We start from the raw sequence: 13,851 nt of genomic DNA on the forward strand, positions 1-13,851 counted from the left end.
GTACTAGGAAGCCATCAACGTGTACCAAAAAAGGGTGTCACATGCCATCTACATTCTACATAAACAAATTACCCTTTTTTTTTCGTCCTCCTCTTTGGACGCGTGTTGTGTAATATTCATTATCCAGAATAGCTCGACTATACGTATTGGGGGTAACCTTTCTAGTACTTGGTACCTATACAAATGTTTGTGGTGTATTTAACCTTATATATACCTACCTATCGAGGAAATGGTGACATTTCCGTGAAATGGAAAACTTTTCTGGCATCGAGTTGTATATACGGTGAATGACATTTATTTTGGACACGGTTGTCATTTTTGAACTGGGTGTATACTGACAAGATGATAGATAGGGATAAAGGTACGTAAGTATGGAATTTCTCCAGCAGTCAGACCTTTATACGTAATTAATTGAAGACATTTCCCGAGTGGACTTGATGAATTGGATATTAAAACTTGTAAAAAAAAAAATAGCTAAAGGTCTTTAGAAAATGGATCCAGGAAAATTAACCTGATGAGGTTGCTGGTTTGTTGGGGGAAAATAGGGCTTCGTTTAGAAAAGAGACTGACTGAGCACCTTTACAATGGTAGAAATAGAGGGATATGAAATTCACGTCTAATATTCGCTGTTCTGAGCTTTGAAGCGAATTCACGAGGAAACCAGAAAATATTTTACTTTGATCATCTTCGTCTTAAAATTCTCTGCAATTACCATTTTAATTTTTTATTTGATATTTCGATCAATTAGATGAAAAAATGGGGTCAGAGTTGATGATATTATTATTGAAAATTTTTTGAACTTTATGATTGGACTTGGCAGTTTTCAGTAAGATTGCCAAGTCGCTCTATCGTTTCAAAGTTGCAAAACAGTGTAATTCCCTCGAAAGAGGTCCATTTCCCAATCCTGAAACTATCATCACATTTTTGAGATCGAAATTTCGCAAAATTGATTCAGGGGTTCTCAAAGTTATGAAAATTGAGCACCTTCGTTCCTTGTCATTTGTTTTGGCCAAAGAGTCCGGACCAAAAAGGGAGCCGGGAGGTGGTTCTGTTCTCAAATTATTCATATTGAACCACTCTCAAAATATCAACCCCCCCCCATCACTCCCCTCCAGCGATATTCAACTTTTCAGTGGTTCTCAAAGTTGAATTTTTCAATTTCAATTTTTTCAAGTATATCACAATTAAACAAATATTGTGGATGAAATAATTTCGCAATCCAAAATAAGTTTGAATGAAAAAAATTCAGAATTTCATAAGGATTCTAAAAATGTACCAGCTTTTGTCCCAACTTCGATACCGGCCGGAACAGGCGAGGTGGAACTTGAAAAAATGCAAAGGGAAGAATTACATTTGAACCCAAAATTGCATCTGTTGGATCATAAAGTTGAACTGTTACGTTTATTGAACTATACATGGAGACACAATAACCCCCCCCCCAATCCTTCAATGGTTCTACAAAGATACGAATTAGAGTCGTGTGAAAGCAAAATAATGTCCTAAATTTTGACAAAAAATATCGACAAAGTTTACTTTGAAGAGGAAACTATTCAGAAAAATGTTGAGCCACGTATAACCGAAGAGAACTAAGCCATAGGCCCCCAAATTGGGCCATTTTCATTTTTTTTGCCAGTTTTCAAAAATGTACTAGATTTTTTTGGAAATAATCTTTGAAAATAAATGGAGAGCTTCCTTGCATAAAAACAGAGCAAAAATATCAATTTGGAAATTCCAAATGCTTTCTACCTTCGAGGTCTTTTTTTGACCGAATTTTTGCTCAACATTGTGAGAAATTCGCGTTGAGTTGAATTCGCAGGTAGAGTGACTTCAAATGGGGCCAAAAAAAAAAATGATATTTTTACGCGCAACTTGAAAAATAGGTCTTTTTTAGCGATTTTGAAAAAAATGAAGAGATTCTTGAAATTGTTTACAATTGAGATTTTTTGACAAAACCAAGTTGTCAATCAAAATAGGAATCAAATGCTAAAGCAGGACAAAAACAGGCTTTCTGGCAGGATATTTTTTTCAAGTGTTTCAATACCTATGAGAGAAAGGAAAGTTTAAATGTACACGTATTCAAGCCAGAATTTTTGGCCTCAAAATTATTTCATTTTCAAATAGAACTAGGAGAAATGAAAAAAAAATCCAAGTTCTAAAAGAAAAAAATAATGGAAAATTATAAAGTTTGATTGAAGAAATGAAAAAAACCAAACATTATTAGAAATTGTTGAAAAAAACAAGACTTTTAAGACAGCTAAGAAAAAAAATTAAGACTTTTGGATGTCTTGGCCAGGGTGTCTAACAAAATTTCAATATGAAAAAGTAGGACTTAAGTAGGACTTTTAGCAGGACTTTCAACAGGTCATTTTTGGAGCACTTATGGAATTTTTTATTGGGGGGGGGGGGGGGTCAAAATTTACATTCAAATTTTTAGCCAAATTTTGTAAAAAAAATGTTTGCTTTTTTGATGATTTCAAACACCTTATGATTTCATTTAAACAAGTAGATGCCAAAAATATAACGTTTTGCTCCAATTTTTCGTTTAATTTTCTTCTTATCAATTTTAAAAATTTGATGAATATCACATCATGTTCAATTAAAAGTATAAAACCAACTTTTTTAGTGTGATGAGTTATGTACTCGTACTTACAAAAAGTTTATTATTTTGCTTCAAAATTTTAAAATTTAAATGATGATTTTTTTTGGAAAATTTAAAATTGAAAAAAGAAAAGCAAACAAACCCGAGTGAAGCGAGGGCAAATCCCGAAAATTAGTATCTTGAAGGGTATGAAAACGATGTTTTCTTGTACGATATGATATGAAGAAGTTCATTATTTTTGTTTCAAAATTTTTAAAATCCAAATGATTATTTTAAAAAAAAATCAAACTTAGAAAAGAAAAGCAAACAATCCTGAATGAAGCGAGGCCAAAAGCTTTAAAAAATTTAATCATGTTTTGAGGAGTAAAAATAAAAAGTTTCTTCACGAAGAGAGGAGTTTATTTTTCTGATTCAAACTTTGAACATTTCTTGAATTTGAACAAAAAGTTTTTTATGCAGGAAAAGAATATGCAAATAGCCCGAGCGGAGCGAGGGCAAAAGCTTTCAAAAATGTGTAATTCAAAATCTGAAAAAGTCGACAAATGAGCCTTTTTCTACATTTTTTTCAAAATTTTGGAAAAGAAGGAAAAATTGAAAATTTGAAAAAGTCTTAGGTATTGAAAAAAAAGTAGGACTTTTGGATAAAATTGTTGAAAAGTAGGACTTTAATAGGACTAACAGGACTTTTGAGAAAAAATAGGACTTTAGTAGGACTAATAGGACCAGTAGGACCTGTTAGACACCCTGTTGGCACAAGAGTAAATTTTTTTTAGCAATTTTGGTAAAAATCAAGACTTTTTGACAATTTTGACAAAAATGTGATTTTTGGTGTCAAAAATGATCACTTTTACAATTTTGAGCGACAGGATATTTTTGAGATATTTTGGTAAAAGAACAGGTTTTTTTGACAATACTAGCACTTTTTTTTGACAATTATTTGGTAAAAAACAAGATTTTTGGTCAGCTGAGGCAAAATTCAATTTTTTAGATGTTTTGTCAAAAAAAAAAAAAAAAAAAATAGATTTCGACAATTTTGAAAAAAAACGAACTTCGTGACAATTTTGGCCAAAAAAAAGTACCACCTTTTTGGCAACTTTGACAAGAAATTGCCAATGAATTCATTTTTCAATTTTTCAGAATTTCGTGATCTGAAGATAATCCTAGAATTTTTCCACACTACACTGATTGTCAGGTTTCCACGAATTTTTGCTGACTTCACAGTGTGAAGTGATTTTGAGAATTTTTCTCAATTAACTGGTAAGCTTACTTATTTCCTTAACTATTTTTTTTTTAAACTTCATAAATTGCAAAGATTCTTTGAATTTCTTCAGACTTTACAGATTAAAATGATTTCTTTATTTTTTTCTCAATTTCTCTGCTGGATACAGAGATTCCCAAACTAGACAAATTTGTAGAATTCTCTGATTTTTTCCAGATCACAGAATATGTAGATGCACTCTGAATTTTCGTCATGTTCTGGGATTGGATGATTTTCCTGATTTTATAGTTTGGTGAATTCCAACCAGATTGATTTTCTGACTTCAAAGCTTGACGAAATTCGTTGAATTTTTCCTACATTATAGGTAAAATCGATAAAAATTCTGCATTTCTGACTGTCCTTTGGACGAAATTCCTGCTACTTAATTCACCTTGCCAAAATGGCCCAAATTTCGACTCGATTTGCGACCAAGCCAGTTCAAAAGCGAATTTTTTCGCAATTTGTGAATTCCAAAAAATAAGAAAAAAATAGAATTCCCAAGAAAGATACCGTGTCTGCACGATTATCCGAGTCAGATTTATGAAAATTTGGGATATTTGGAACTCGTAGCTCGTGAAATCATCGTGACCTTTGACTTAAAATATAATCCATTTTTAATAAACCGTATTTTATGAGACCTCTTCCAATGAATATCGCTCGTAACAACGCATACTTCCCTCAGCAAAATAGTAGGTAAGTATATTCAACGATTACACTTCTTGAAAATACATCGCCTTGACCTTAGGCACAACGTTCAACACCGTATTATTTTATTTAATCGGGATACTTCTAGGTAACCTTATAGTCTGGAATAATAAAGAATGAAAGAAAAAAAAACAGTAGCAACAAGCACGATGAAGAAGACGAGTACAGAGAGAAAGAAACTGCAACAGCAGCGTATTTTTCACTCACCTAGATCGTTTAGCTGGCTAATTACAAAGTATCGAGAATTTATAGCGCGATTTTACGCCTTAAACAATTAATTGTACTCGTACCTAGCTGAAGAATGAAGAAGGAAAAAAAAACAGAAAGACGGGCGACGACGAAGCCTCTGAACGCTATAACAACGTTCGTCCGAATAAACACAAAGTTGAGAAAATACGATTATAAAGCTAATTAGCGAGATAATAAGTTTATGCTACGATAGGTTTAGACGAGTAACGGTGAGCAGAATTTTTCGCACGAGAGCCGCCATATCGAAGAAAACAGAGCGCGATACGATTTTGGTCGAGGGCTCCCATTTTTTGGCCAATTTATTCCCGTTTTGATGCTTCTGCTGGTACTGCTGCTGCCGTTTTGAAATTATTATCAGTGTTATCGTGCGTATAGATGACATATTTCGTGCACGTTGCGTCCTTTATCGGGACAACTCGACCTTCGATGTCGATATGTAAAACGACCTGATCCGAAAAGGAAATGAAATTTGATGCCAAAGAGAACCAGATACCATAAATGGGCAGTATTCGCATCAACAGACGCCGCACCGGCTTCCAGAGAGGAGAGCTGATCGAAGAAGAAAAAAAATCACTTAATATACTCTAGAGTGATGTAATCACGTATCACACAAAAAAACAAACGGCACTTTATCATCGTGTTCGAGTTGATCTTATCTAGTACGAGTAATTCGGCTTCCTAATGCTGAGAAAACAATAAACCCTGGCCATCGAACTAGCCGCCAACGTATATTGCGATGTCCATGTCCGGTCAACGAGTATAAACGAATTTAATGAGTATTGTGAAAATTTTTACTCTACGCTCGACAACACGATGACCGCAAATTTTAACCGTACTACGGTGGCAATTATTATTTCGATGTTAAGTTTTCATAGGTTTCTTGCTATATTCTAACCATTGGCACTTGATATTCAATGCGAACCGGTGGGCCGCATTGGCGGGATTTTTCATTAAAATAAAAGAAAGCTATTATTTTCTTCGCTTCGTCCGAATATAAATTGTTACTTGTTATAAACACTCTTTTCTCACGACTAGATCCATCATCGTAGCTTGATGGATATTTATGATAACAATTAAAACGTAAATAACGAGATCCGCTTCTTATTAAAATATATACGAATAAACTGTGTGTTTTTCTCTACACCTTTCAGAGATGGACGTTTCTGAGGTGTAGATAATGCAGCCAGAGCCAGAGCCTTCTGTAGGTACGTGAATTTACTCGAAAATTGAGGCTCGAAGAGGAAGAGCTGACGAGTGTTGTAGGAGAGTCTATCTGTATAGGTGTAGAAAGTGATGTGATTAGAGCCACATTGTCAAGTGTGTTGAAGATGGCGCATGACTTTGATGGTTTTGATGTCAGCAAGACGTGAAGATTTTATCGGTATAATCGCAACTTTTCATCGTTTAGTTATTTTTTAGAAGTATTCTGGATGGTTGTTTTGGTGTTTCTAAATTCCCAAGTAGCATATTATCGAGTTCTTGACTTTGGGAGAAAAATTAACGTGCGAAGGCCTGCCCTAATTTGTGACAAATTTGTGGAGTCGATATTTTAAATGTTTGAATGACTTTAGACCACAAGGATGCTTTTGTAATATGATCCAGATAAGCTTCAAGGTCTAAATAACCATATAATTTATACAAAACCGTCTTCTGTTTTGACTCGGAGACCGATGGGGTGGTAGGGAAAATCTGAACAGTTTACTAATCAGCACGATCTGGTAAAAATCAGAAAATGTCGTCGATTGTAAAATATTGTAGGAAATTCTTGGAATCTGCAAAGGGAAAAATCGAAGAATTCCATCGATCTCTGAACTCCAGAAAAATCCTAGGAATCTATACAAACTTTAAAATCAGCGAATTCTGCAAATCTGTGAATTTTGGAAAAATTCTATAAATCTCACTAAATTCTGAGATCAGAAAAAAATCATCGAATGAGAAAATTCTAGAAAATCAACGAGTTTTTCCAATCTGTAAAATTGTAGGAAATTCCACGAATCTGCAAACTAGTGAGCCTGGGAAAAGTTAAAGAATTCAGTAAAGTTTCCAACTATATTGAACTCGGAAATCTATTCAAACTCTAGACTCGAGGAATTCTGCAAATCTGTGAAGTTTGGGAAAATTCGATAAATCTCTATAAACTCTCACAAGGGAACCTCTTGAGGTGTCCGCCTCCGATTTGAACGGGACCACGATTTTTGGAAAGAACATGTTATAAAACCTCCAAATCCAAATTTTCAGCTGCCCAAGTTCATTTTTCGATTTTAAGCGAATTTTTGAAAATCCAAAATTGACTATTTTGTTGATTTATGCTTTTTTTCAAAAAGTACGTACTTGATCAGTAAAAATATTCAAAATAAGTTCTACAACTGATATTAACCCCCCCAAATCCAAATTTCGCCATTTCCAGCCATTCTGGAGCCTCCAGCGCTATTTTTCAATTTCTCCAGAATTTTGAATTTGCTCCAGAAGGCGTGAATATGAAGTTGGGCAGCTAAAAATCGAGTTGTGTGTTATACTCGATCTGTTTAACGAGTTTATCCACATTTGAGTCGATTTTGGGAGGGACACCTCAAGAGTGGTTTTTTGACCAGCTTTTACCGACTTTTCTTAAGAAAAGTGGAGTACTGTATTTGTTGCGATGGTGGAAGTTGGGTCGGGGAGTGACTTTTCTTTACGTTTTGAGGGTCTGGGATCACGATACGACCATTCCCGAAAATTCAGGTTTCCTTATATAAGGTTTATATATATAAGTTTTTTTTGGTTTTTTCGATATAACTCAAAAGCTGTAAACTTTTGGATCGTGGTGATAATTTTGGTTTGTAGGGACGGTAAAGGCCTAGTTGTATGCAAAGTTTCATCAAAATTGGTTCAGCCGTTTTCTAGATATTGAATTTTGAAAAATTGTGAAAAAAAAGTTTAAAGTTCAATAACCTCGAAAACTTTGAACTTTTGGAGCATGATGGTTATGTCAAAAAATCGGGCTAGTAACCTAGTTATAAGATTATAAATTTGATCAAAATCGGTTCAGCCGTTCCTGAGAAATTTCATTTTTAATGAATTTTGTGCAAAGTCACCCTGCAAATTTTGTCGCTCGATAAACGCTGAAGCTGCGAACTTTTGAAACATGCTGATGATGACAAAATGTTAGGCAAGTATCCAACGGGTGAAAATTTAAATTTCATCAAAATCGGTTAAGCAGTTCTTGAGTAATTAATTTTTAAAGTTGATGATTTTTTCAATGTGCCATTTTACCAAATAAAATTTATCAATTTTCGTATTATTTCGAAATTCGAATATTCGCGGATGAATTTTTGGAAATTCGAGTTCGACAAAAAATCGAGGATATTTTTATTGATACAATGTACGTTTAAACGATACGTTTATCGATCAATTTCACGAAAATAGAAATGAAAATTTATCGATTTTCTTATTTCAAATAGGTAGTCAACATGTATACCTTTTAAAATTGCATTTTGGAAAAGTACAACGGTGGACCTGTGGCGAAAGAGTTGACTTGGTAAGCGGGTGGTACACGGTTCAAATCTTACCCCGGGAGCAAATTTTTAAAAAAAATTTTTTAACGATTTTTGTCAGAAAATGTTGGAATTTATCGATTTTTTTATTTCGAATGTACGCGGATCAATTTTGGACTCGATAATTACTCGATATATTCGCGAATAATTAACCAAAAATTAATTAAATGGGTTTTTGACAGAAAATGTTGAAATTTATCGATTTTCTTATTTCGAATGTAACGCGGATCAATTTTGGACTCAATATCACTAAAAATAAATTGAATAAATCGAGTCGTTCGCGAATGATTCACGAAAAATAATTGAATGAAAAGTTCAATTCGTTCGCGAATGTCACTTATACAAATCGATTCGTTCGCGAATGATTCACAAAAAAAATTCAATCCATTCGTGAATGATTCGCCAAAAAAACTTCAATCCGTTCGTGAATGATTCACCAAAAATTGAGTAAATGAATCGATTCGTTCAAGAACGAGTCACTCATACCAATCGATTTGTTCGCGAACGAGTCATTTATACGAATAGATTCGTTCGCGAACGAGTCACTTACACGAATCGATTCGTTCGCGAATAATTTAGTAACAATTCATTTACTCGTTCGCGAATGATTCACCTAAAAATCACTCAATTTATTTACTAAATTGCCAATTGTTCGTAAATGATTCGATTCGATTGTAAACAGAACAGAAACAGATCAATTGCTGTAAAAATGTTTCAAAACTAGTGAATCAATTCGTTCGTAATAAATTTTTATTCAAAGAAAAGTCGGTCTTCTCACGCTAAATGCGTGAGTGTTTTTTTCATAATAGATAGGAAATCAAAAAAATCAAAATTTTACCGTTTGCGAGGAAATTTTTGAAATTTGCACAAATCGCAGTATTTTGTCACGAACTAACCCCACGAGGGCGAATTTTGCCATTTCCAGCTATTCTGGAGTCTCCAGCGCGATTTTTCAATTTCTCCAGAATTTTCAATTTGCTCCAGAAGGCGTGAATATGAAGTTGGGCAGCTAAAAATCGAGTTCTGTGTAATACTCTACCTGTTTAACGAATTTATCCACATTTGAGCCGATTCTGGAGCGGACACCTCAAGAGTGGTTTTTTGACCAGTTTTTTTCAAAATAAAAATATTCAAAAATCAAAAATTTCTCGTTTGCAAGAAAATTTTAGAAATTTGTGCGAATCGCGGTGTTTTGTCATGAACTAAGACCACGAGGGCGAATTTCAACATTTCCAGCTATTCTGGAGCCTCCAGTGCGATTTTTCAATTTCTCCAGAATTTTCAATTTGCTCCAGAAAGCGTGAATATAAAGTTGGGCAGCTAAAAATCGAGTTGTGTGTTATACTCTACCTATTTAACGAATTTATCCACATTTGAGCCGATTCTGGAGCGGACACCTCAAGAGTGCTTATTTGAAAAGCTTTTTTTTCAAAATAAAAATATCCAAAAACCAAAAATTCCTCGTTTGTGAGAAATTTTTTGAAATTTGCGCGAATCGCTGTATTTTGTCATTAATTAACCACACGAGAGCGAATTTAGTCATTTCCAGCCTTTCTTGGGCCTCCCTTTAATTTTTGGATATTTTTATTATGAAAAAAGCTGGTCGGTCAAAAACCCACTCTTGAGGTGTCCCCTCCAGAATTGGCTCAAATGTGAATAAATTCGTTAAACTGGTCGAGTATAACATACAAATCAATTTTTAGCTGCCCAACTTCATATTCACGCCTTCTGGAGCAAATTGAAAATTCTGGAGAAATTGAAAAATCGCGCTGGAGCCTCCAGAATAGCTGGAAATGGCGAAATTTGGATTTGGGGGATTAATATCAATTTTAGGACTTATTTTGAACATTTTTACTGATCAAGTACGTACTTTTTTTTAAAAAAAGCATAAATCACCAAAATAGTCAATTTTGGATTTTCAAAAATTCGCTTAAAATCGAAAAATGAACTTGGGCAGCTGAAAATTTGGATTTGGGGGTTTTAGAACATGCTCTTTCCAAAAATCGCGGTCCCGTTCAAATCGGAGGCGGACACCTCAAGAGGTTCCCTTGTCAGATCAGAAGAAATCGTAAAATTGTAACCTTTAAATAAAAGAAAATTCTAGGAATCCCTTCAAATCGCGAAGTCAGGAAAGAACTCTCCAAACTGTAAAATCAGACAACGTTGCCAATTTGTACAGTCAGAGAAAAATCAAGGAATTATTCCAAATCTAAGAAATCAGAGAATCCTATCAGCCTTCGAAGTCGAAAAAAAATCCTAAAAAGTGTTTAAAATATTATAACAAATGCTCAAAAATCGGAAATCAAATATGTAAGTATATTGAAAAAAAATAATAAACCATCATTAAAATTGCTCAAAATTCTGAAAAAATTGATCGAATTGACATAAAAGTCACCATAAAATGGCATAAAAATGATGAAATGTCTCGTACAAAATTGGCAAGAATGGTAGATTGTCATTGAAATTGACCAGTATTTGCAACAATTGCTTACAATGATTTGAAAATTGCTCAAAATTTACAAAAAAATTGAAGGAATTGGCGTAGAAGTCACCAAAACTGATAAGAGATAATAAAATACCACGGAATTGAACAAAATGCAAAAAAATCTCCTAAATTTATTGTAAAAAAATCACTCAATTTCAGGTACTAAAATTCATTTTTGCATTTTTTGAGCATTTTTGAAAAATTCCAAAACTCAAAAAAAACGTTGTTTTAAGGTCGATTTTCAAACTTTTTCATAAAATAACATTTTGTTGAGCAAAGTGAACCAATCAAATGTGAACAATTTCGTTACACACTTGAACTACAACAAATTAATCAATTGTTTTGGGCCATTCTTGCGCCGCCAGTGATTTTTCAATTTTCTCCAGAAATTTCAAATCGCTCCAGAGGAGTTAAAAATAAACTTCAGAACTTATAGGTTTGGTCACGAGCAATTTAAAATTTCTGTAGAAAATTTAAAAATCACTGGAGGCTCCGGGATGGCTTAAAACATAAGTAGCTGTTGATGTATTCGGTTTGAATTGAAGCAGTTATTCATATTTGTTCACTTTGCCCAAAAAAATTCATATTTCATGAAAAATATTACAAATCGCCTCTAAAACAATTTTTTTAAATTCGTCAAAAATCCAAAAATTCTGGATACGAGGATTTCAAGATTTGCTCTTTCGATTTATGTACTTGCTTTCGTCCAAATCGAAGAAAGCCAGTTCAAGAGGTTCTCCAAAGGGAGTACGAGTATGGCTCAGATATGCATCATGGCATCTTTTCCAGCTTATTGTTCTACCGTTAAACCCCCAATAAATCCTATACTTTGACCCAGAACTGGCCTCACTTTTCTGCCAACTTCAACGGGCATAAATCCTGTTGAATTTTTAGTCTTCTTTCAGCTTCTTTATTCTTGACTCCAAGAGTTCTTATCGCCAATCGAAATAAATCCTATGAAAAATGCATCGCATCGCGTCGAATTGCTTTGCACTGACGTGACTTACAAATATGTATCGAGGTTGTTGTAGCGTGAAGATTCATAAAGCGTTAACTGCAAATGGGTTATTATTTCGTTCACGTTAAGGAACTCCATATAAAGGGCGTAATTAGAGAGCAGAATTTTTCCTAATATTTTTCTAATTGTGCGACGAATCTACGTGCCCTGGTGCTCGGTCTCTCGTCTCTCGATAGATCGGTGGCTGGCAATTAGTTCAATTTCCAGAGCCAAAATTCGTGCTGAGATGTATATTGCATTTGGACATGGAGTCGAGCTCGCGCCAGCTTGCTATTTTCGATATGAAAATTTCTTCCACCTGTATAATTTAATAGCCATATAATGGTTTTGCCATTTTACCTTGACACGTACAAACCGGTTGAACTGACTGGAATATATAATGTTGCTCACCGGATGACTCTATGGATGACACACGTTATCGTTTTCCTGTTATTATCTGGCTTTTTTTTTTGTTTTCGTACATTTTTTCATGCGGACTAAAGACCAAACGACTAAGTAGCCATGTTGTAAATTCACACATTTCTTTCTCTCGAGCTGCTCTCTGGTGCAGTCGGTGTCATCTTCTGGGCACATTGTAACATTGGTCTCTGCCGCCAGTCTAAATTCACCTATTAGGTATGCAAATGTATTGCGGCGAGCAGCAACCGCGTACATGTAGAACCGGAAGTCTTTCAAATGAGGGTACTCGTTCCGGTCTAGTCACAGATTCGAGTTCCAGACGAGATATTTTTCATATTTGAGAAGAAAAAAAGAACCAACATTAGAATGATATAGGTATACGAGGAATAGGTTATTTTTCATCATCGTTTATGCTCTATCTCTATATAGCATGGGATAGATAAGCCGAATTTTATGTGAGGGTACAACGAGAGGGAAGAGATATGGCCATTTCAAGGTACTTATTTATCTGTTTACATTGGCTCGCCGCGTCGCAGGCCTACGCTCGAGCTAATCTATTTTCAATTACGTCGAAATTGATTTTCCAACAGGGGTGTTTGCCTACGTTTGGTTCAGGTCTATGGGGGTTTTAAAGGGAGTGGTAATGGTAATCTCAGCGCAGATAAGATCTCTGCCAAAGTTTTATTTTCTATGAATTCGGACTGGGTAATTTGATTGAAAGTTGGACGTGTTTGTTTTACTATTTTGGCAAATGAAGTAAAATTCATAAGATGGAAAAGGCTTTATAGGGAGGATTTTACGAGCCTATTCAATGCGACACTTTTCATTCGTCGTATTTCTTGTGCAGACTAATTCGATGAGAAATAAATTTCGACGGCGGAACGTCGTTTTCCGGTTTAATGATGTGGAATTAGGGGTAAATTGAACGTAACATGGAAATCGCATTTAGGGTTATGTTTCCGATCATTTGGTCAATATTCGTTTCAAAATATCAACTGATGAGTTGCTTTGGAATTTTAGACAGCGTAGGTCAATATCTACCGGATAAACTTTCGCTGCAGGTCTGATTTTCAGTCCGCATAGACTAAAGAAATCCCTTTTCTTTCCATCGTATCGAAAAATCCATATGTTATATAAATGTCTGCAACTGTTTCCACGACTATTTTCACCCTTCACTGAGAACTTTTATGTTTAAACACTCAAAATCATCAATAATTCATGATACTCTTTTTTATATCTAAAACTTTAAGATTTTAGGGAGAAAAGTTAGTAAAGATACAATGTGAAGCATTTTTTGGCGATTTCTGTCATTTTTCGAGACCTTATTATCCAATCAGTGAAGATTTTGATTTTTTCCAGATTTTCTGGAGAATTTACAAATTGGTCAAAAATTTAGTTTTGATCTCAAACTCTTGGAATTTCGTAAAAAAAATCGCTCTGATTGTGAGAAGAGCTTTTTTGGATTTTTCAACCAATCAAAAATTCACTAAAAATTACAGAAAAAGCTTCAGCACTTGAAATTTTGACTATGAGGGTTTTAAGACATGCTTTTTCGATTTACTTTGATTTTGTTCAATTTGAAAACTATGAGACATCAGCTCGAGT

The 13,851-nt window shown here is 34.4% G+C and overlaps 1 protein-coding gene across 2 annotated transcripts in view; it reads right to left on the bottom strand.

The window, feature by feature from the left end:
- singed (fascin domain-containing protein singed) overlaps nt 1–13,851 on the bottom strand; it is a 66,081-nt gene that overhangs the window by 31,551 nt on the left and 20,679 nt on the right. The window lies entirely within an intron of this gene.

The sequence above is a fragment of the Planococcus citri genome, chromosome 1 (genome assembly GCF_950023065.1).
Source record: "Planococcus citri chromosome 1, ihPlaCitr1.1, whole genome shotgun sequence".
Lineage (NCBI taxonomy): Eukaryota > Metazoa > Arthropoda > Insecta > Hemiptera > Pseudococcidae > Planococcus > Planococcus citri.